At 45.1% G+C, this 21,864-nt stretch overlaps 2 non-coding genes across 2 annotated transcripts; both read right to left on the bottom strand.

Moving 5' to 3' along the window:
- Positions 1-13,125: 13,125 nt before the first annotated feature.
- On the bottom strand, positions 13,126-13,263 carry LOC119920690. Its single transcript, XR_005448419.1, has one exon. It is a non-coding gene; the product is annotated as a small nucleolar RNA SNORA7 (small nucleolar RNA).
- Positions 13,264-15,656: 2,393 nt separating this feature from the next.
- On the bottom strand, positions 15,657-15,799 carry LOC119920660. The gene has a single exon (XR_005448391.1). It is a non-coding gene; the product is annotated as a small nucleolar RNA SNORA7 (small nucleolar RNA).
- Positions 15,800-21,864: the final 6,065 nt, after the last annotated feature.

Raw genomic sequence — 21,864 nt, 5'->3', positions numbered from 1 at the left:
CTGGCAGATGGCAGGTGAGAGAGGGTCCTATTCCCAGTTCTGCAATTTATGCCAACAGAGTTCTAGCCAGTTACCTATGGAGTCCCAGTTTTTCCAACTGGGGAGGAAGTTTTTAGCTATCTTCCCAACCCTGCGGGGATGTTGGGAGGCTTAATGAATTTTTATGTTTCAGGTCCTTTAACATCTTTTTGAAGGAAGGTGCAATATGAGTACAGTGTATTATTATTCCGGCACTTTATGCATTACGGAATTCCAATAGTCACTTAAAGGTTGGACGGGGTTTATAACTTGTAATTTGGTTTGGCCTGGAGCTTGGCAGACAGCTAAAAGGTTGTGTTTAGTGATATAATTTAAGCTGCGCTTGTTCCTTAAATCACTTTGTCATTTTTAATATTTCATAACTGCATGAAGAATAGGTTAGGCATCCTCTGTGTTTTTTTTTTCCTTTTGGCTTGTATCACCATCATCATCATCATCAATCGTATTTATTGAGCGCTTACTGTGAGCAGAGCACTGTACTAAGCACTTGGGAAGTACAAGTTGGCAACATATAGAGACAGTCCCTACCCAACAGTGGGCTCGCAGTCTAAAAGGGGGAGACAATCAAAACCAGTCTGAGTTTCAAACCAAACAGTAGCAAGCAAAAAAGCAAAACATAAGTGACGTGAAACCAGCATCATTATATACATATTTACCGTCAAAAATCCTGCAATAACTCTGAACTGAATTTGTAAATACGAACACAAAGGAGTCAAGATGTACCACAGAAAAGGGTCCCTCACTCACAAAAACTCAACCCCACGGCCCAAGCATGTATATAGTCAAGCAGAATCTGGAATTCAAAAATAGAAAATGCGGGCAACGGGTTTGAAAGAATGCTGCTAGGAGAAGTCTGAAGTTCACATGGCCAGAATCCGTAGCTCCGTGCTCTTTTGAACTAGACTTTCATTGCCATGTGCTAGGCGGTTTTAAAGGAAAAGAAAAGTGGGGAAACATCCTAGCAACAGCTTATTTGTCCCAGTGCTACTAGGGAGTTAATTACTTGCAGGAAATAAACGAGGTCCTTTGGGACCTCTCATCAACGAGATGAACTGGGGAGACTTTAGGTACGGAATCACCCTCCCTCAGCAAGGAAAATGCCATTTTCTAGCGTGAGGGTGGGCAATCCAAATACTAGTGGCGTCTCAGAAATAGTCAGCTCTATTAGAGGTACCGGAAGATTGTGGAGGACTCCCTGGGTCGACCATGGATCCCAGGATGGTCAGGGCCAGGCTCCTGTCCCCTCAAAAGCAGCATGGAAGGGAGCTTGGCCTACTGAAAAGAGCATAAGCCTGGGAGCCTGAGGGCCTGCGTTCTAATCTGGTCTCTTTCAATTCCTTGCTCTGTGACCTTGGGTGAGTCACTTAATTTAGACTGTGAGCCCACTGTTGGGTAGGGACTGTCTCTATATGTTGCCAACTTGTACTTCCCAAGCGCTTAGTACAGTGCTCTGCACACAGTAAGCGCTCAATAAATACGATTGATGATGATGATGATAATCTGGTCTCTTCCAATTCCTCGCTGTGTGACCTTGGGGGAGTCACTTAACTTTTCTGTGCCTCAGTATCCTCAACTGTAAAATGAGGATTAAATTCTACTCCCACCTATTCTAATCTGGTCTCTTCCAATTCCTTGCTCTGTGACCTTGGGTGAGTCACTTAACTTTTCTGTGCCTCAGTATCCTCAACTGGAAAATGAGGATTAAATTCTACTCCCACCTATTCTAATCTGGTCTCTTCCAATTCCTCGCTCTGTGGCCTTAGGTGAGTCACTTAACCTTTCTGTGCCTCAGTATCCTCAACTGTAAAATGAGGATTAAATTCTACTCCCACCTATTCTAATCTGGTCTCTTCCAATTCCTCCCTGTGTGACCTTGGGGGAGTCACTTAACTTTTCTGTGCCTCAGTATCCTCAACTGGAAAATGAGGATTAAATTCTACTCCCACCCATTCTAATCTGGTCTCTTCCAATTCCTTGCTCTGTGACCTTGGGTGAGTCACTTAACTTTTCTGTGCCTCAGTATCCTCAACTGTAAAATGAGGCTTAAATTCTACTCCCACCTATTCTAATCTGGTCTCTTCCAGTTCCTCGCTGTGTGACCTTGAGTGAATCACTTAACTTTTCTGTGCCTCAGTATCCTCAACTGTAAAATGAGGCTTAAATTCTACTCCCACCTATTCTAATCTGGTCTCTTCCAATTCCTCGCTGTGTGACCTTGGGGGAGTCACTTAACTTGCCATGGAAATTCCCGTTTTTGATCAGGATTGACTGGGTTTGCATCTAAGAAGATAGATCAGGGATTAGTCCTCTTTTTGAATTTCAAAGAACCCAGCTACCATTCCTCAGAATACAAGGAAGCTGGCAGTGGTCGAAGGACTTTAGAATGGACCTCTTTGCCTATTCTAGTAGCCGTCATTCAGGCTAACTCTTGGGCCAACCAGACAAACCTTGGAATAATAATAATAATAATGACAGCATTTATTAAGCGCTTACTATGTGCAAATCAATCAATCAATCAATCAATCAATCGTATTTATTGAGCGCTTACTATGTGCAGAGCACTGTACTAAGCGCTTGGGAAGTACAAATTGGCATCACATAGAGACAGTCCCTACCCAACAGTGGGCTCACAGTCTAAAAGGGGGAGACAGAGAACAGAACCAAACATACCAACAAAATAAAATAAGTAGGATAGAAATGTACAAGTAAAATAAATAAATAAATAAATAAATAAATAGAGTAATAAATATGTACAACCATATATACATATATACAGGTGCTGTGGGGAAGGGAAGGAGGTAAGACGGGGGGATGGAGAGGGGGACGAGGGGGGAGAGGAAAGAAGGGGCTCAGTCTGGGAAGGCCTCCTGGAGGAGGTGAGCTCTCAGCAGGGCCTTGAAGGGAGGAAGAGAGCTAGCTTGGCGGATGGGCAGAGGGAGGGCATTCCAGGCCCGGGGGATGACGTGGGCCGGGGGTCGATGGTGGGACAGGCGAGAGCGAGGTACGGTGAGGAGATTAGCGGTGGAGGAGCGGAGGGTGCGGGCTGGGCAGTAGAAGGAGAGAAGGGAGGTGAGGTAGGAGGGGGCGAGGGGATGGACAGCCTTGAAGCCCAGGGTGAGGAGTTTCTGCCTGATGCGCAGATTGATCGGTAGCCACTGGAGGTTTTTGAGGAGGGGAGTAATATGTCCAGAGCGTTTCTGGACAAAGACAATCCGGGCAGCAGCATGAAGTATGGATTGAAGTGGAGAGAGACACGAGGATGGGAGATCAGAGAGAAGGCTAGTGCAGTAGTCCAGACGGGATAGGATGAGAGCTTGAATGAGCAGGGTAGCGGTATGGATGGAGAGGAAAGGGCGGATCTTGGCAATGTTGCGGAGCTGAGACCGGCAGGTTTTGGTGACGGCTTGGATGTGAGGGGTGAATGAGAGAGCGGAGTCGAGGATGACACCAAGGTTGCGGGCTTGTGAGACGGGAAGAATGGTAGTGCTGTCAACAGAGATGGGAGATGGGAGATGGAACAGTGCAAAGCACTGTTCTAAGCACTGAGGAGTTTACAAGGTGATCCGGTTGTCCCACGGGGGGCTCACAGTCTTAATCCCCATTTTACAGATGAGGTAACAGGCACAGAGAAGTGAAGTGACTTGACCAAAGTCACACAGCTGACACTTGGAAGAAGCTTGGCCTGGTAGAAAGAGCACTGGCCTGGGAGTTAGAGCACCTGCATTCTAATCCCAGCGCTTAGAACAGTGCTTGGGACATAGTAAGCGCTTAACAAATACCATCATCATCATTATTATATTATTGTTGTTATTAATACCGGCTCCACCACTTTACCTGCTGCCTGACGTTGGGTAAGTCACTTAACTTCTCGGTGTCTTAATTTCCTCCACTGTAAAATGGGGAGTCAATACCTGATCTCCCTTCCTGTTAGACAGGGATAGGGACTGTGTCTGATCTGATTACCTTGTATTCATTCATTCATTCATTCAATTGTATTTATTGAGCTCTTACTGTGTGCACAGCACTGGACTAAGCGCTTGGGAAGTACAAGTCAGTAACATATAGAGATGGTCCCTACCCAACAGCAGGCTTACAGTCTAGAAGGGGGAGACGGACAATAAAACAAAACATGTAGACAGGTGTCAAAATCGCCAGAACAAATAGAATTAAAGCTATAAGCACATCATTAACAAAATAAATAGAATAGTAAATATGTACCAGTAAAATAAATAGTGTAAAAAATCTGTACAAATATATATATATACAGGTGCTGTGGGGAGGGGAAGGAGGTAGGGCAGGGGGATGGGGAGGAGGAGGAGGAGAGGGAAAAGGGGGCTGAGTGTGGGAAGGCCTCCTGGAGGAGGTGAGCTCTCAGTAGGGCTTTGAAGGGAGGAAGCGATGTGTGGAAGGAGGGCATTCCTGGCCAGGGGAAGGACGTGGGCCAGGGGTCGACGGCGGGACAGGTGAGAACCAGGTACAGTGAGGAGGTTAGCGGCAGAGGAGCGGAGGGTACGGGCTGCCAGGGAGAAGGACAGAAGAGAGGTGAGGGAGGAGGGGGCGAGGGGATGGACAGCCTTGAAACCTAGAGTATCTACCCCAGCGCTTAGTATAGTGTGTGCCTCATGGTTGGCACTTAACAAATACCACCAGTATTATAATAATAATCCCACTTTCACGTGACTCAGATCCATAGCTACGCATTTCCAAATAAGTGAATGTGATGAATACGCTTTAAACTTATTTTCACACTATTTACAGTTTACCAGGCCCTTTCACTTTTGGGGAAAAGAAAGCTGAATGAATCTGTACCATCAAGAAGACTGTGGTTTGGGGATTCTTTCTGAAAAAGTCGGTGAGTTTAACCCCACCGCAGACACAGATATTGATTCCTCCCCTACCTTTACTCTTTGGCCAAGATTCTAAAAGCCATTTTTTTTTTTCATTTGCCTTTTCGCCCTTCACATCTCTGCCAAAGAGTTCCATTGAAAAGACTGGTTCCCCACAGGAGGAAATTATTATTCACTGTACAGTAAAGTGTTGAAATAAGTAAAGTTAGGAGTTGCCTTGGGTTATGGTACTCTATTAACATAAGACCGAAAGGCCTTTACCGCTTAACATGACTGAACATAGAGAAATGTTGTAACCAGAATGATACTGCGTTTCAGCGTGACCGTCTTTGCCCAGATCTGGTGTGCTTTAGGGAATCAATCAATCAATCAATCAATCGCATTTATTGAGTGCTTACTGTGTGCAGAGCACTGTACTAAGCGCTTGGGATGTGCAAGCTGGCAACATATAGAGACAGTCCCTACCCAACAGTGGGCTCACAGTCTAGAAGGGGAAGACAGAGAACAAAACCAAACATACTAACAAAATAAAATAAATAGAATAGATAGGTACAAGTAAAATAAATAAATAAATAGTTAATAAGACATTTGCCATGGAAACTCCCATTTTTGATCTGGATTGACTGGGTTTGCATCTAATTTGGTGACAAGTCAACACTGTGGCAGTTATCCTAGGCTGGCAAAAAGGGATGTTTTGGAGCCACATACCACATACCCATTCCCGATCCTGCCTAATTAATTCAGTCGTTTTTATGAGCGCTTACTGTGCGCAAGGCACTGTGCCTAAGAGGCACATAATAAGAATAAGAATAATAATTTTGGTATTTCTTAAGTGTTTACTATGTGCCAGGCACCGTATTTATACATTCATTCATTCATTTAATCATATTTATTGAGCGCTTATTGTGTGCAAAGCACTGTATCTAGTTGGCCCATAAGAATAATAATAGTTGCGGTATTTGTTAAGCGCTTACTATGTGCCAGGCACTGTATTCATTCATTCGATCATATTTATTGAGTGCTTACTGCATGCAAAGCACTGTACTAAGTGCTTGGGACAGTACAATAAAACAATAAACGGACACGGTTCCAGCCCACAACAAGCTTACAGTCTAGAGGGGGAGACAGACACGAATATCAATAAATATGTCAATTTTTAAATGTACTAAGTGCTGGGGTGGATACAAGCAAATCAGGCTGGACACAGTCCCCGTCCCCCATGGGGCTCACAGTTTTAATCCCCATTTTACAGACGAGGTAACTGAGGAACAGAGAAGTGAAGTGATTTGCCCAAGGTTACCCAGCAGACAAGGGGTGGGGGCAGGATTAGAACCCAGGTCCTGCTGACTTCCCAGGCCTGTGTTTTATCTGCTAAGCCATGCTGCTTCTCATAAGCAATTCTCTCTGGCTAGAGTCCGTGTCTGGCTTCGTATTTCTCACCACAACCGCAGGTCAGTTGGGGGTTTTAGTTCCAGAGAATTGCTTCCCTTCTCTCTCCCAGCCTGCTGAAGTGTGTGCAGAGTCGGAAGTCGGACAAAACCTTGTTCTAATCCCTCATCCACCCCTTGTCTGCTGCGAGCCCCTCAACTTCTCAGAGCCCCGGTTTCTTCATCTGTAAAATGGGGATGCAATATTTTAAAATATATTCTTAAATTGTACTAATATATTTAAATACATTGCACCTTTTTCCTCCCTCCCCCTTAGACTGCGAGTCCCACCTTGTGCTTAGCACATCAATGCTCTGCACCCAGTAAGTGCTCAATAAATACGATTGAATGAATGAATAAGCACTTAATCAATGCCACAATTATCATTATTGACCCGTCACAGGGCTTCTTTCAGAGGGTAGGAAGCAGGGGAAACAGAAGAATGGGAGGACATGGAAACCACAAAAAAGGTTCTCACACAGTGAGAGAAGTGTGAAGCAACACAGGGAAGACAAATTGCCTCCAAAGGGAAAAGTGCCCAGAGACCAAAAGGGAAATTATCTAGGGAAGTTATCTAAAATGCAAATTAGAGATTAGCCCATTTTTCTAATTCCAAAGGAATTCACTGCCACCCACCACAGTGTTTAACTTGAAACTTAATACTCAACCATGCTCTGGCATTCACTAGTCTAGTGAATTCAAAAGTGCATTGGTGCGGTCACTAGATCTGGCTGTATTGCTTCAGGGCAACACAGTATGTCCATTCTCTATGTAGAAAACTTTGGAAATTTCTGTTTTCTTTTTAAGGAAGGAGTCGAATGGTTCACACAAATGCTGGGACCCGTAAAGAGTTCTTCCCCTTTATAACCCCTCTGATTCTCCCCCATCTAGACTTTAAGGTCACTGTGGGCAGGAAACGTGTCTACCAACACTGGTCTATTGTACTCTCCCAAGTGCTTAGTACAATATTCTGCCTTAATTAATTCATTCATTCAATCATATTTATTGAGCACTTACTGTGTGCAGAGCATTGTACTAAGCGCTTGGGAAGTACAAGTTGGCAACATATAGAAACGGTCCCTACCCAACAACGGGCTCACGGTCTAGAAGGGGAAGACAGAGAACAAAGCAAAACATGTGTCAAATCATCAGAATAAATAGAAGTAAAACTAGATGCACATCAGTGACAAAATCAATAGACTAGTAAATATGTACAAGTAAAATAAATAGAGTAATAAATCTGTACAAACATATATACAGGTGCTGTGGGGAGGGGAAGGAGGTAGGGCAGGGGAATGGGAAGGGGGAGAGGAAAAAGGGGGCTCAGTCTGGGAAGGCCTCTTGGAGGAGGTGAGCTCTCAGTAGGGCTTTGAAGGGAGGAAGAGGGCACACAGTAAGCACTCAGTAATTACGAGTGACTGATTGATGGACTCTCAGGGAAAATACCTCCGCTGTATTGCCTAATGATAATTGTGATATGTAGTTAGCATTCACTTTGTGCCAAGCACTGTACTAAGAACTTTCATTCATTCCTTCAATCGTATTTATTGAGCACTTACTGTGTGCAGAGCACTGTACTAAGCGCTTGGGAAGTACAAGTTGGCAACAAGATGGAAAATAATCGGGTTGGACACAGTCTCTACCCCACAAGGGGCTCACCCACAGGCTAAGAGGGAGGGAGAATGGGTATTTAATCCCATTTCGCAAATGAGGAACACGAGGCATGAAGAAATTGAGTGACACTCTCAAGGTCATACTGCAGGCGAGAGGTGGAGCTGGGTTTAAAATTTAGGTCTCCTGCCACCCAGGCCTGTGCTTTTTTTTTCAGGAAACCACGCTGCTTCTCAAACATATTGCCTTTAGCCATCTGTAGAATTGACGAGAAAAGCAAAATTTCCCTCAGCCGCTGAGTGAAAATGAGGCTGTCGACCTTTGCATCAATAAGAAACATATGGATTTAGAAATTGTTTTCCAAGCTAACTCCTCTCTCATCTCATACTAGCCACATCAGCATGGGGCAAAGCAAATGATAGCTTGGCCCCCCAAATTCCTAAATCTGCGTGTTTCTATATGGTGCGAATGTTAACAGCCTCATTTTTTGATTGACCTCCAAGGAAATTGGTTTTATAATCATATTAGAGAAGCAGCGTGGCTCAGTGGAAAGAGCTTGGGCTTGGGAGTCAGAGGTCATGGGTTCGAATTCTGGCTCCACTACATATCTGCTGTGTGACCTTGGGCAAGTCACTTAACTTCTCTGAGCCTCAGTTACCTCATCTGTAAAATGGGGATTAAGACTGTGAGCCCCACGTGGGACAACTTGATCACCTTGTATCCCCCCCAGCGCTTAGAACAGTGCTTTGCACATAGTAAGTGCTTAACAAATGCCATTAATATTATTATTATTATATATATGGAAGGCTATAGGCCATTAATTTGAAGCAATACCAGAATCCCAATCACCTTAACCACTATAAGGTGAGGAAGGGGTGGAAGACCCAATTGGGCTAAGGTCCTAAATTGGGTAGGGCCAGAGAGAACAGAAGGAAGGAGAGAGACAGAGACACAGGGAGAGTGGGGGAAGGAAAGAGGAAGAAATGCAGAGAAAGCAAAAGTAATAATAGGAATAATTAATAATTGTGTTAGTTGTTAAGCCTTTACTAGATGCCAAGCACTGTACAAAGTGCTGGGATACCTACAAGGCAATTGAGTTGGACATAATCCCTGTCCCACAGGGCTCACAGGTTTAATCCCCATTTTACAGATGAGGTAACCGAGGCACAGAGAAGTGAAGTGACTTTCCCAAGTTCACGCAACAGACCAGTGGCGGAGTCGGGATTAGAACCCTGGTCCTTCTGCTCCCAGGCCCGTGCTCTATCCTCTAGGCCATGCTGCAAAGGAAGGAGTGGAATGGAGAGAGGGGAAGGAAGGGGGAAAGGGAGAGAAGGAATCAGGGAAAGGGATAAAAGAAAAGGGCAGAGGGAGACAGGAGAGGGGGAAGGAGGAAGAGAAGGGGTGGAAAGGATCCTCGCTCTCCTTTCATAGTCTTGAGCTCTGGCCCATCTCAAAGGCTTAGACAATCTGACCCATTCATTCATTCAGTTTGTAAAAATTTATTACTCTATTTTACTTGTACATATTTACTATTCTATTTATTTTGTTAATGATGTGCATTTGGCTTTAATTCTATTTGTCCTGACGACTTGACACCTGTCCACATGTTTTGTTTTGTTGTCTGTCTCCCCCTTCTAGCCTGTGACCCCGTTGTTAGGTAGGGACCGTCTCTATATGTTGCCGACTTGTACTTCCCAAGCACTTAGTACAGTGCTCTGCACACAGTAAGCGCTCAATAAATATGAATGAATGAATGAAATTCAGTTGTATTTATTGAGCACTTACTGTGTGCAGAGCACTGTACTAAAAGCTCAAGAGAGTACAACATAACAGACACATTCCCTGCCCACAATGAGCTTACAGTCTAGAATGATCCCCACCCTCTCTCTCGGCTGCCCCATCGCCTCGTGGCCGCACCCAAGGCAGCCTGACCCCCCGGGCGGCAGCGGCTACCTCAGTTTGACTGCCCTTCTGGCTGGGCCACACTGCTTCTCTGACACTAGCCTGGGACACGTGTGCAGAGCCAAGAACACCAGAGGCCCGGCCGCGGTCTCATCTGCTCTGTTTCCGCTTCCCAGCAAGAGACCTGAAGTTGTAAAAACTCCCACGAAGACCAGGCCCAATTCCCTTCAGAGATCCTTTAATCCATCTTTTGTTCAGCTGGAATCCCTTGTTTCGCCGCCCTTCAGCGGTCGAACGGAACGCACGTCACCGTCATCGATTCCTCCACCGCTTCCTGGCACTCACTCCCGGTCTCCGATCCTTATCCCCTTCCCCAAATCCCTTTAGGCTGATCAGGCCCTCTCCTAGGATGTGTACCTGAGATTTCCAGCCCTTCCTGGGATCCTCTCTGCCCCCGGGAGATATCTACGGGTCAATAGCGAAATGTCGGTTTGACCATTGTATCTGGGGATGGGCAACTTTGTTGCACAGGTTGATGCTATTCAATTCTCTTTGTTCTGACGACTTTGACACCGGTCTACATGTTTTGTTTTGTTGTCTGTCTCCCCCTTCTAGACTGTGAGCCCGTTGTTGGGTAGGGTCCGTCTCTATATGTTGCCGACTAGTACTTCCCAAGCGCTTAGTACAGTGCACTGCACACAGTAAGCGCTTAATAAATACGATTGAATGAATGAGTGAATGAATGCTGACCTGAGAGCAGGTCTGGAGGTTCTGGTGATGGCAGCCTTGCTTCAGGCCTCGGAGCCTTGGCTAGGAATTCCCAGAATTTCAACGGGATGAGTGACGTCCACTAGGATCAGGAATTCTACCCAGGCCTGAGCCGGAGCCAGCGTCAAGGCGTGAACGGTCAGCATACATAGCGATCTGCTACTCCTGGTGTCCTTAATCATCCCAAAGTCTGGAACCAAAATGGCCATGTGAGCCAGAGGCAGCCAATCTCTAGAATTGGCAAGAATCACTTTCCTCTATGGACGTTAAGGCCTGAAGAAGCTCTAGAGCTTCCCCATCAATCAATCAATCAACGGTCTTCATTGAGCACTTACTATGTCAATCAGTCAGTCACTCGTATTTTCTGAGCACTTACCATGTGCAGAACTCTGTACTAAGTGGTTGGGAGAGCACAACAGAATTAGCAGACACGTTCCCTGCCCCTAACGAGCTTACATCAGTCAGTCAGTCAATCGTATTTATTAAGCGCTTACCTTGTGCAGAGCACTCTACTAAGCGTCTGGAATAGTACAGTATAACAATAAACAGAGCCAGTCCTTGCCTGCAATGAATTTACAGTCGAGAGGACATCCAGTGACTCTCCCATGCCTAACCCCAGAGCTCAGAAGTCATTGACCCCTGATGTACACAGTCAATAGGAATGATTCAGGAAGAAGGTAGAACAGTGGTTTGCACATAATAAGTGCTTAATAAATGCCATCATCATTATTATTATTATGGGAAAATGCATTATTCTGTCAGACTAACTAAACAGCAAACTGTGGCCTAAAAGATAGCCATTCCCATGGTGCCAGCAAATTCCTCAGGTAGTGCTAGGCAAGTGGAAAATCTGACACATTCTGGGTTCTTCCCTCTATCTTTAGGAGAGAGCTAATCTCAGAAAAGGAGAGGAGACAGGTCATACCGGACATATGCTCATCACCAAAGTATTCTTCGCTTCCTACTTAGGTTAATCCTGGGTGAAGGAGAGAGCCTTGTACCTGCTTCTGGGAGATGGTTGGGAGGGGTGGACCCATGGCCACATCTCTCTCCATCCAAACTGCTATCTTGTTAATCCAAGCACTTATCCTCTCCTGTTTTGATTACTCTTTCAGACCTCCCTGCCTCCTGTTTCTCCCCAATCCAGTCCACACTTCACTCTGCTGCCCAGATCATTTTTCTACAAGAAATTTCAGTCCACATTTCCCCACTCCTGAAGAACTTCCAGTGGTTGCCCATCCACCTCCACATCAAACAGAATAATCATAATAATAATAATAATGGCATTTATTAAGCGCTTACTATATGCAGAGCACTGTTCTAAGTGCTGGAAACTCCTTACCACCTCCTGCATATCTCCTCCAAGAGACCTTCCCCCACTAAACCCTCCTCTCCTCTTCTCCCATCTTTACTGCATCACCTTGACTTGCTCCCTTTATTTATCCCCCCTCCCAGCCCCACAGCACTTACGTACATATCTGTAATTTTTTTAATTTATATTAAGATCTGTCTCCCCCTCTAGACTGAAATCTCGCTGTGGGCTGGGAACGTGTCTGTTATATTGTTTTATTGTACTCTCCCAAGCGCTTAGAGCAGTGCTCTGCTCACAATAAGCGCTCAGTAAATACGATTGACTGACTCACCCAGGGTGTAATTTGTTGCTGTGGGAGATTATACTGGCTGGGTTGAAGTTGAAAAATTACTGCAACTTTTATCTTCCCCTCCCCAACATTTTCCAACACACTGCAGCCATCCCCCGGGGCCAAGCTACACAGCTCAGTTGCAGGAGAATGAATGGAGATGATCTCACCTCCCTCCCCTCCCCCCCGGACTCCTCCATGTGGCTATAAAAAGATACCTAAGAAAACTGAACAACGTTCATGAACTTTGCACTTGAAGATATCGCCTTCCCTGGAAAACTCAAGGTTCCTGAGAAATTTGAGTTTCTTTACAGCCTGGAAGCAAAGGTCCCCTCCAGTCATTAACTATTAAATCCTCACCACACCCTCAGAAGAAGTTGGTGGCTTAAATATCCCACTTTGGAGGAGAGATGGAGTCGAATCTGAGCGAGTACCATTACTCCAACCATAGCAGGCTAGATGGAACTAGGGATTTGGGCTGTTTCCCATTTCCTCTTTCTTTCTTTCACCAGGAGACACACATCGGTCTGTGCCAGGATGGTAGTCCGGACCGTTCTGTGGAATTCTGCACTCCATCATTTAAGAGTCAGTCAGTCAGCCAGTCAATCATATTTATTAAGCGCTTAAGGTGTGAAGAGCACTGTACAAAGTGCTCGGTAGAGTCTTGTCTTATGCCGTCGAATCATTTTCGACCTATAGCAACACTACGGACACATCTGTCCCGGAAAGCCCCACCTCCATCTGCAATCGTTCTGGAAATGGATCCATAGAGTTTTCTTGGGAAAAATGCAGACGTGGTTTAACCATCGCTTCCTTCCGTGCAGTAAACTTGAGTCTCCCCACTCAACTCTCTCCCGTGCTGCTGCTGCTACCCAGTAAAGGGGAGTTTTGACTTGCAGCAGATTGCCTTCCACTTGCTAGCCACTGCCCAAGCTAGGAATGGAATGGGTAGGCCTCTGCTTGACTCTCCCTCCCATAGTCAAGACTGGTAGAGGACTGGGAACTCTTCAGCTGCGACCCTGAGAAGGACTTGGGAAAGTACAGTATAACAATATAACAGACACATTCCCTGCCTATCATTTAGACAAGCAGCGTGGCTCAGTGGAAAAAGCCCGGGCTTTGGAGTCACAGAGGTCATGGGTTCGAATCCCAGCTCCACCGCTGGTCGGCTGTGTGACTTTGGGCAAATCACTTCACTTCTCTGTGCCTCAGTTACCTCATCTGTAAAACGGGGATGAAGACTGTGAGCCCCATGTGGAACAACCTGATCATCTTGTAACCTCCCCAGTGCTTAGAACAGTGCTTTGCACATAGTAAGTGCTTAATAAATGCTATTATTATTATTATTAAAGAGACACGTGGAGAAGCTGGGGAAGGCCTAGAAGAAAGGCCCCAAACTTGAACAAGGAGGGCTTGTGATATAAAGACAGGTTGAGGTAACTCTCAGATCCTCATTCGCCTGAAGATGAGGAGGCAGTGTGATAAAGTCAAAAGAGCACAGATGGAGAATCAGAAAACCCAGGTTCTAGACCCACCCCTGCTACTGGTGTGCCGTGAGACCTTGAGCCAGTCCCTTAATTCATTCAATCGTATTTATTGAGTGCTTACTGTGTGCAGAGCATTGTACTAAGCGCTTGGGAAGTACAAGTCAGCAACATAGAGAGACGGTCCCTACCCAACAAGGGGCTCACAGTCTCCGCTCCTCATCTGTATAATGGGGATAGGATAGATTGTGAATCCTATATGGGACAAGGGATAATGTCCAATCCTATACATTTGTATCTAGACCAGTTTAAGTGCTTAATAAATGTCATAGTTATAATTATCAAATGTGCCTGAAGGCAGGGGAACGTGCTAGATGACTGCTTCAGAGCCTTTCAGTCCAATGATCCTACACTGTGACCAAAAATGAACATTAAAGTTTTTCTTACAGTTTTCGTTAAGCTCCTACTATGTGAAAACCACTGTTTAAAGCGCTGAGGTGGATAATAATAATGATGATGGCATTTGTAAAGTGCTTACTATGTGCCATGCACTGTTCTAAGCACTGGGGGAGATACAAGGTAATCGGGTTGTCCCAAGTCAGGCTCACAGTCTTATTCCCCATTTTACAGATGAGGTAACTGAGGCACAGAGAAGTGAAGCGACTTGCCCCAAATCACCCAGCTGACAAGTGAATTAGAACTCATGACCTCTGATTCCCAAGCCCAGGGTCTTTCCACCAAGCCACAAGTTAATGAGCCGAATACAGCTTTTGTCCCAAATGGGGCCCACAGCCTAAGCAGGAGAGAGATCGGGCACTGAATCCCCATTTTGCAGCTGAGGCTCTGAGAAGTTAAGTGACTTGCCCAAGGTCACACAGCAGGTAAGTGGAGGAGCCAGGAATAGAGCCCAAGTCCTGTAGCTCCCAGGCCTGGGCAGCGTGGCTCAGTGGGAAGAGCACGGGCTTTGGAGCCTGTGGTCAGGGGTTCAAATCCCGGCTCTGCCAATTGTTCAGCTGTGTGACTTTGGGCAAGTCACTTCACTTCTTTGGGCCTCAGTTCCCTCATCTGTAAAATGGGGATTGACTGTGAGCCCCCTGTGGGACAACCTGATCACCTTGTAAGCTCCCCAGCGCTTTGAACAGTGCTTTGCACATAGGAAACACTTGATAAATTCCATTATTATTATCCACTAAGCCATTCTTCTCCCACCTTCCAAGGAGGAGCCAAATGTCTTTCTTTCCTGCAGTTCAACTCCTTCCCACCACAACTCTTCCTGAAGGTATTCTAAAGAACAGGGCCAAGCCGCAGATTGTGAAGCCTGCGGCCAGCCTTCTCACCGCCTTCAAAGCCCATCCTCTTTCCCCCATCAACTCAAGTCTGTTGCCACTTCCCAGCAGGGTGGAAAAAAAAGGAGGCATAAACCTCCCTCCCCTTTCCTCTCCCAACTGCCACTTCATTACTTCCACGTCACCTAAACTCCCAAGGACAAACACCCAACCCGTTGGATCTTGGGCAAATGTATTCTACTGCTCCCTCTGACCTGAATTTCATTTTAGTGCTTGTCTCCCTACCTAGATTATAGATTTCTTAAGAGCAGGGATCACATCTACTCACTCTACTGTACTCTCCCAAGAGCATAGTTCAGTGCTCTGCACAGAATCAGCTCTCGATCAATTAATCAGTGGTATTTATGGAGAGCTTACTGTGTAGAGAACTCATTGTAATAATAATAAAGGTCCTGCCTTGTCTTATGTCACCGAGTCACCTCCGATCCATAGCGACGCCATGCCCCCCCTCCACCTGCAATCGTTCCGGTAGTGTATCCATGGAGTTTTCTTGGTAAAAATATGAAAGCGGTTTACCGTTGCCTCCTTCCACGCAGTAAACTTGAGTCTCCACCCTCGACTCTCTCCCATGTCTCTGCACGGGTGAGTTTTGACTTGTAGCAGATTGCCTTCCACTCGCTAGCCATTGCCCACGCTAGGAATGGAATGGGATGGATATCCCTCTGCTTGACTCTCCCTTCCATAGTCGAGACTGGTAGAGTACTGGAAACTCTCCAGGTGCCACCCTGAGAGGGAAAATAAGAAAGGTGGCATTTACTAAATCAGTTGGTGTCAATCGTATTTGTTGAGCGCTTTCTGTGTGCTTGGGAAAGAACAATACAACAATAGACACATTCCCTGCCCACCACAAGCTTACAGTCTAGTAGGGACTGTAAATGTTTACAGTGTGACTGTTACTAAATGCTTACTGTGTGCCAAGCACTTTACTAAGTGCTGTTGTGGTTACAAGATGATCAGGTTGGACACTGGTCCTGACCACATGGGACTCACGTCTAAGAAAGAAGGAGAACAGGTATTGAATTCCCATTTTACAGATGAAGTAACTGAAGCAAAGAGAAGTTGACTCACCCAAGGTCATATAGCATATATGCAAGGTCATATAGCATATCCGCAAGGTCATATATGCATATAGCATATGTGAGGCAGAGCAGGGATTAGAACACAGGCCCTCTGATTCCCAGGCCCGTGCTCTCCACTAGGACATGCTGCTTCTGTATTAAACACCTGGGAGAAGCCAACGGAGAAGGTCGACTGAATCCTGGCCCTCAAGTTGGGGAGACAGACAACAGTGAATATTAGAGGGAGATTAATGTATTATCAGAGGAATAACAACCCTACATCCACAAATCTCTTCCCTCTATGCTACAAGGACTCTCTTCACATTCCTACCAGATGTCAGCCTAAATGAAATCCACCACACTGGAAGTTCCTCGAGAGCAGGGGTTGTTTCTACTACCTCTTTTGCAGTGTTCTCTCCCAAATGCTTAGTAATAATAATAATAATTGTGACATTTGTTAAGCACTTACTGTGCGCCAGGCGCTGAACTAAGCGCTGGGGTGGTTAAAAGCAAATCAGGTTGAGCTTGAGTAAATGGGGCTCACAGTCCCAATCCCCCTTTTACAGATGAGGGAACTGAGGCACAGAGAAGTGAAGTGACTTGTCCAAGGTAACACACACTACGACCTTCTGACTCTCAGGCTCGTGCTCTAACCATTAGGCCATGCTGCTTCTCAGCGCTTTGCACATACTCAGCCCTCAATAAATGCCACTGACTGATTGAAATGCCATTGACTGATTGAAAAATGTGTGACAATTCTGAAGAATTCCTGGGACCTTAATGTCTGTTTCCCCGTCTAGACTGTAAGCTCACTTCAGGTAGGGAAGGTGTCTGCTAATTCTGTCGCATTGTTCTCTCCCAAGGGCTTGGTACAATGCTCTGCACGTAGAGAGTGCTCAATAAATATGATTAATTGACTGACGGACCTTGCTATGGTTTTCCTTCATAATTCCCTTCAGGACTAGTCAATGCTCCCTAGTTCTGTTGACTGACAGTGGAAGAAATTGTTCCATAAATCCAGGGCTTTGTGTTTTCCATAGAAACCCACCAGGGCACCGCGGCAGTAACGAGGAAAGAGGAAAAGATGCAGCAGGAACTAAATAAAACTTAGTCTAGGAAAAGATAATAGTTGAAGGAGCTGATTTTAAACACTTCGTGCCAGCCCCTTGCAGGTTCCCAGAGTCTCCCAGCTGGGAATCTTTTGCTGTGCCCCACTTCCATGTCCAACTCCCAGCCGTTCCTAGCTGACAGTCCTCCTCCGCCCACAAAATCGATCTGGTTGGTTTTTCAAAAGACACGGAATAAATCGAACAAAGACAAGCTCTCTGGGGCTCGCAGGATTGGTTTCATGTTTTTGAAACCTCTCAAGTAAATTTCAGCGTGATCTCATCTTCATCCCTCCTGCTGCTAGATCCCTTCCCGCTCGGCCGTTCTGCCGATGTCCCAGATGGTGGCAGATGGCACAATATAGCTCTGATATGTTGTCATAGTGTATTCTCCCAAGCGCTTAGTACAGTGCCCTGAACGCGGTAAGCTCTCAGTAATACTACGGATTGATTTGGGACACATTCTCAGTGTCCCTTTTTTCACAGTGTGGTGAAAAATGGGCATCCATTTGGGGATTTTGAATAAGAGGTGGTTTAATCCTCAAGATTTACGTCTCCCTCATCTCTGCCTACCTCATAATCCTGTATCGCCTCAGGTGTATTCATTCCCTGTTGGTTTTGCCAGCCACCTGTCCAGGCGAGGCTGGGTGAGTAAGAAGGACAGGAGATAGTCCAGTGTCTAGATTGAGTGTGGATGACGGTAGAATATTACTACTAGAGAAGCAGCATGGCTCAGTGGAAAGAGCATGGGCTTTGGAGTCAGAGGTCATGGGTTCAAATCCCCACTCTGCCAATTGCCAGCTGTGTGACTTTGGGCAAGTCACTTAATTTCTCTGTGCCTCAGTTACCTCATCTGTAAAATGGGGATGAAGACTATGAGCCCCACGTGGGACAACCTAATCATCTTGTAACCTCCCCAGCGCTGAGAACAGTGCTTTGCACATGGAAAGTGCTTAATAAATGCTATCATTATTATTATTATTACTGCTATTACTACCAGTTCTGTCTCAACTTCTCTGTGTCTCAGTTTCCTCACTCAACTGCATAAAAATTGAGGAGCAGCCTGGCCTAGTGGAAAGAGCATAGGCTTGAGAATCAGAGGATCTGGGTCCTAATCCTGGCTCTGCCGCTTGTTTGCTGTGTGACCTTGGGCAACTCGTTTAACTTCTCTGGGCCTCAGTTCCCTCATCTGTAAAATGGGGATTAAGACTATGAGCCCTATGTGGGAGAGGGACTGTGTCCAACCTGATTATCTTGTATTTACTTCAGTGCTTAGTGCAGTGCCTGGTGCATAGTAATAATAATGATGGCATTTTTTAAGCACTTACTATGTGCAAAGCACTGTTCTAAGTGCTGGGGAGGTTACAAGGTGATCAGGTTGTCCCATGTGGGGCTCACAGTCTTCATCCCCAATTTACAGATGAGGTAACTGGGGCCCAGCGAAGTGAAGTGACTTGCCCAAAGTCACACAGCTGACAATTGGTGGAGCCTGGATTTGAACCCATGACCTCTGACTCCAAAGCCCGGGCTCTTTCCACTGAACCATGCTGCTTCTCAGCACTTTGGTATTTGTTTAGTGCTTCGCAAGCATTTAACAAATATCAAAAATTATTATTACTACTACTACTACTAATAATAATAATTTTGGTATTAAGTGCTTTTTATGTGACAAGAATGGTCCTAAGCACTGGCAGAGATACAAGAGTTTTTTTTTTTAATGGTATTTGTTAAGTGCTTACAATGTGCCTGCAGGCACTGTTATTAAGAACTGTTCTAAGTGTTGGGGTAGATGCAATCTCTTCAGGTTGGACATAGTCCTTGTCCCACATGGAGTTCCCAGTCAATGTCCAATTTCCAGATGAGGTAACTGAGACCCAGAGAAGTAAAATGACTTGCCAAAGGTCCCACAGCAGACAAATGGTGGAGCTGGGATTAGGACCCAAGTGCTCTGATTCCCAGGCCCTGACCTTATCTATTAGGCCGTGCAGTCCCTGTCCCATATCATCATCATCAATCGTATTTATTGAGCGCTTACTGTGTGCAGAACACTGTACTACATGGGACACATGGGACTCCCAGTCTGAGAATGATCCCGGGATCACCTTGTATCCCCCCCAGCGCTTAGAACAGTGCTCTGCACATAGTAAGCACTTAAAAAATGCCATTATTATTATTATTATTATTATTAAATCCCTGCTCCACCACTTGTCAGCTGTGTGACTTTGGGCAAGTCACTTCACTTCTCTGTGCCTCAGTTCTCTCATCCGTAAAATGGGGATGAAGACTGTGAGCCACACTGGGACAACCTGATCACCTTGTAACCTCCCCAGTGCTTTGAACAGTGCTTTGCACGTAGTAAGCGCTTAACAAATGCCATTATTATTATTGTTATTATTATTATTATTTCGCTTATCCCAGCACCGACCCCTTGTCATTCATTCATTCATTTATTCAATCGTATTTATTGAGCACTTACTGTTTGCAGAGCACTGTACTAAGCGCTTGGGAAGTCCAAGTTGGCAACATATAGAGACGGTCCCTACCCAACAGTGGGCTCACAGTCTAGAAGGGGGAGACGGACAACAAGACAGAACATATTAACAAGATAAAATAAATAGAATAAATATGTACAAATAAAATAAATAAATAAATAAGAGTAATAAATACGTACAAACATATATACAGGTTGTCAACCGACTCCCTCCGGCCAGGTACTCCCTCCCTCTTCGTAGCCTAGAATCGTCCACTCAAAGCCCTCCTAAAATCACATCTCCTCCAAGAGGCCTTCCCTGATTAATCCCTCAGTTCCCCTATCTGCCTTCCCCTCTGCGTTAACCTAGGACAGCTGCTTCCAATGCTTAGTACAGTGTTCTGCACACAGTAAGTGCTCAATAGGATTGAATTAACCTATACACCTGGCTGTGAACCCCTTAAGTACTTTGATACTCACTCCAGCCCCACAGCACTTATATAGCTATTCTTATATGCTACAATTCCCACTATCTAGAATTTATTTTAATGTATGTTTCCTCCTATAGATTGTAAAATCCTTGTCGGCAGGAGTGGTTTCTACCAACTCTATTGTACTGTACTTTCCCAAGTGCTTAGTGCAGTGCTCTGCATACAATAAGCGTTCTATAAATACAATTTATACTTAGGTTATATTAGATTTACTAATGGAAATTTTCCTTTATCCTCATAGCCAAACACATCTTTTAGACTGTGAGCCCACTGTTGGGTAGGGACTGTCTCTATATGTTGCCAACTTGTACTTCCCAAGTGCTTAGTATAGTGCTCTGCACACAGTAAGCACTCAATAAATATGATTGATTGATTGATCTTAATAATAATAATAATAATGGCATTTATTAAGAACTTACTATGTGCAACGCACTGTTCTAAGCGCTGGGGAGGTTACAAGGTGATCAGGTTGTCCCACGGGGGGCTCACAGTCTTAATCCCCATTTTACAGATGAGGGAACTGAGGCCCAGAGAAGTGAAGTGACTTACCCAAAGTCATACAGCTGACAAGTGGTGGAGCTGGGATTTGAACCCATGACCTCTGACTCCAGGTTCGGGCTCTTTCCACTGAGCCACGTTGCTGCTCTGACTTATTTTATGTCTTACTTTTATATATCTTACTATATATGCTGTTAACTTGGGTGGCCATTTTTCTGACAGGTCGGGGATTATGTATCCTCTGGGTGTTATTTTGATAGTACCAAGTGCTTCCAATTGTGTAATCCATCGGGTCTGTTTTCAAAGTGGAAAAATGGGGAATTTTCTCTAATCTTTTTCCATGCTATTTGGCTTGTTTGTTTCTCCTGATATCATTTTTCTTTCTTTCAGAGCTGTGGTTAAAGCCAGACTAATAACACAGTCCTAAATCCTTTCAGCCAACTTTGTGTTCCATCTCCAATGTCACTGATAGAATATTCTGGATTTAGAACATCATTTCTCTATTTCGTGGTTTTTCTCCTTCTCTGCCACTATTCTCCCCAACTCGTGGCATTGGCTTATCCCCACGTGGGGCAACCTGATCACCTTGTATCCTCCCCAGCACTTAGAACAGTGCTTTGCACATAGTAAGTGCTTAACAAACGCCATCATTATTATTATTATTATTATTATTATTTATGCATGTCTTGATTCTTAGACTCAAAGAAGTTAGAGGTGAAAAATATCACTTAACAAATCTATCCAACAGTTCAGAATCACATATTCTTTCGGACTTTACCCAGTCCAATTTTGAGGAATTGAAGAATGCACTCATTTCAGCTCAATAAATACAATTGAATGAATGAACTTGTACTTCCCAAGCGCTTAGTACAGTGCTCTGCACTCAGTAAGCGCTCAATAAATGCGATTGAATGGATGAAAGAATGAATCAGAGAAGCAGCGTGGCTTAGTGGAAAGAGCCCGGGTTTGGGAGTCAGAGGTCAGTGACTTCTAATCCCGGATCTGCCACTTGTCAGCTGTGTGACTTTGGGCAAGTCACTTGACTTCTCTGTGCCTCAGTTCCCTCATCTGTCAAATGGGGATGAAGACCGTGAGCCCCATGTGGGACAACCTGATTACCTTTTATCTTCCCCTGCGCTTAGAACAGTGCTTGGCACATAGGAAACACTTAACAAAT

The sequence above is a fragment of the Tachyglossus aculeatus genome, chromosome X1, assembly GCF_015852505.1.
Source record: "Tachyglossus aculeatus isolate mTacAcu1 chromosome X1, mTacAcu1.pri, whole genome shotgun sequence".
Classification (NCBI taxonomy): domain Eukaryota; kingdom Metazoa; phylum Chordata; class Mammalia; order Monotremata; family Tachyglossidae; genus Tachyglossus; species Tachyglossus aculeatus.
This window is presented reverse-complemented; position numbering and strand designations above follow the sequence as displayed.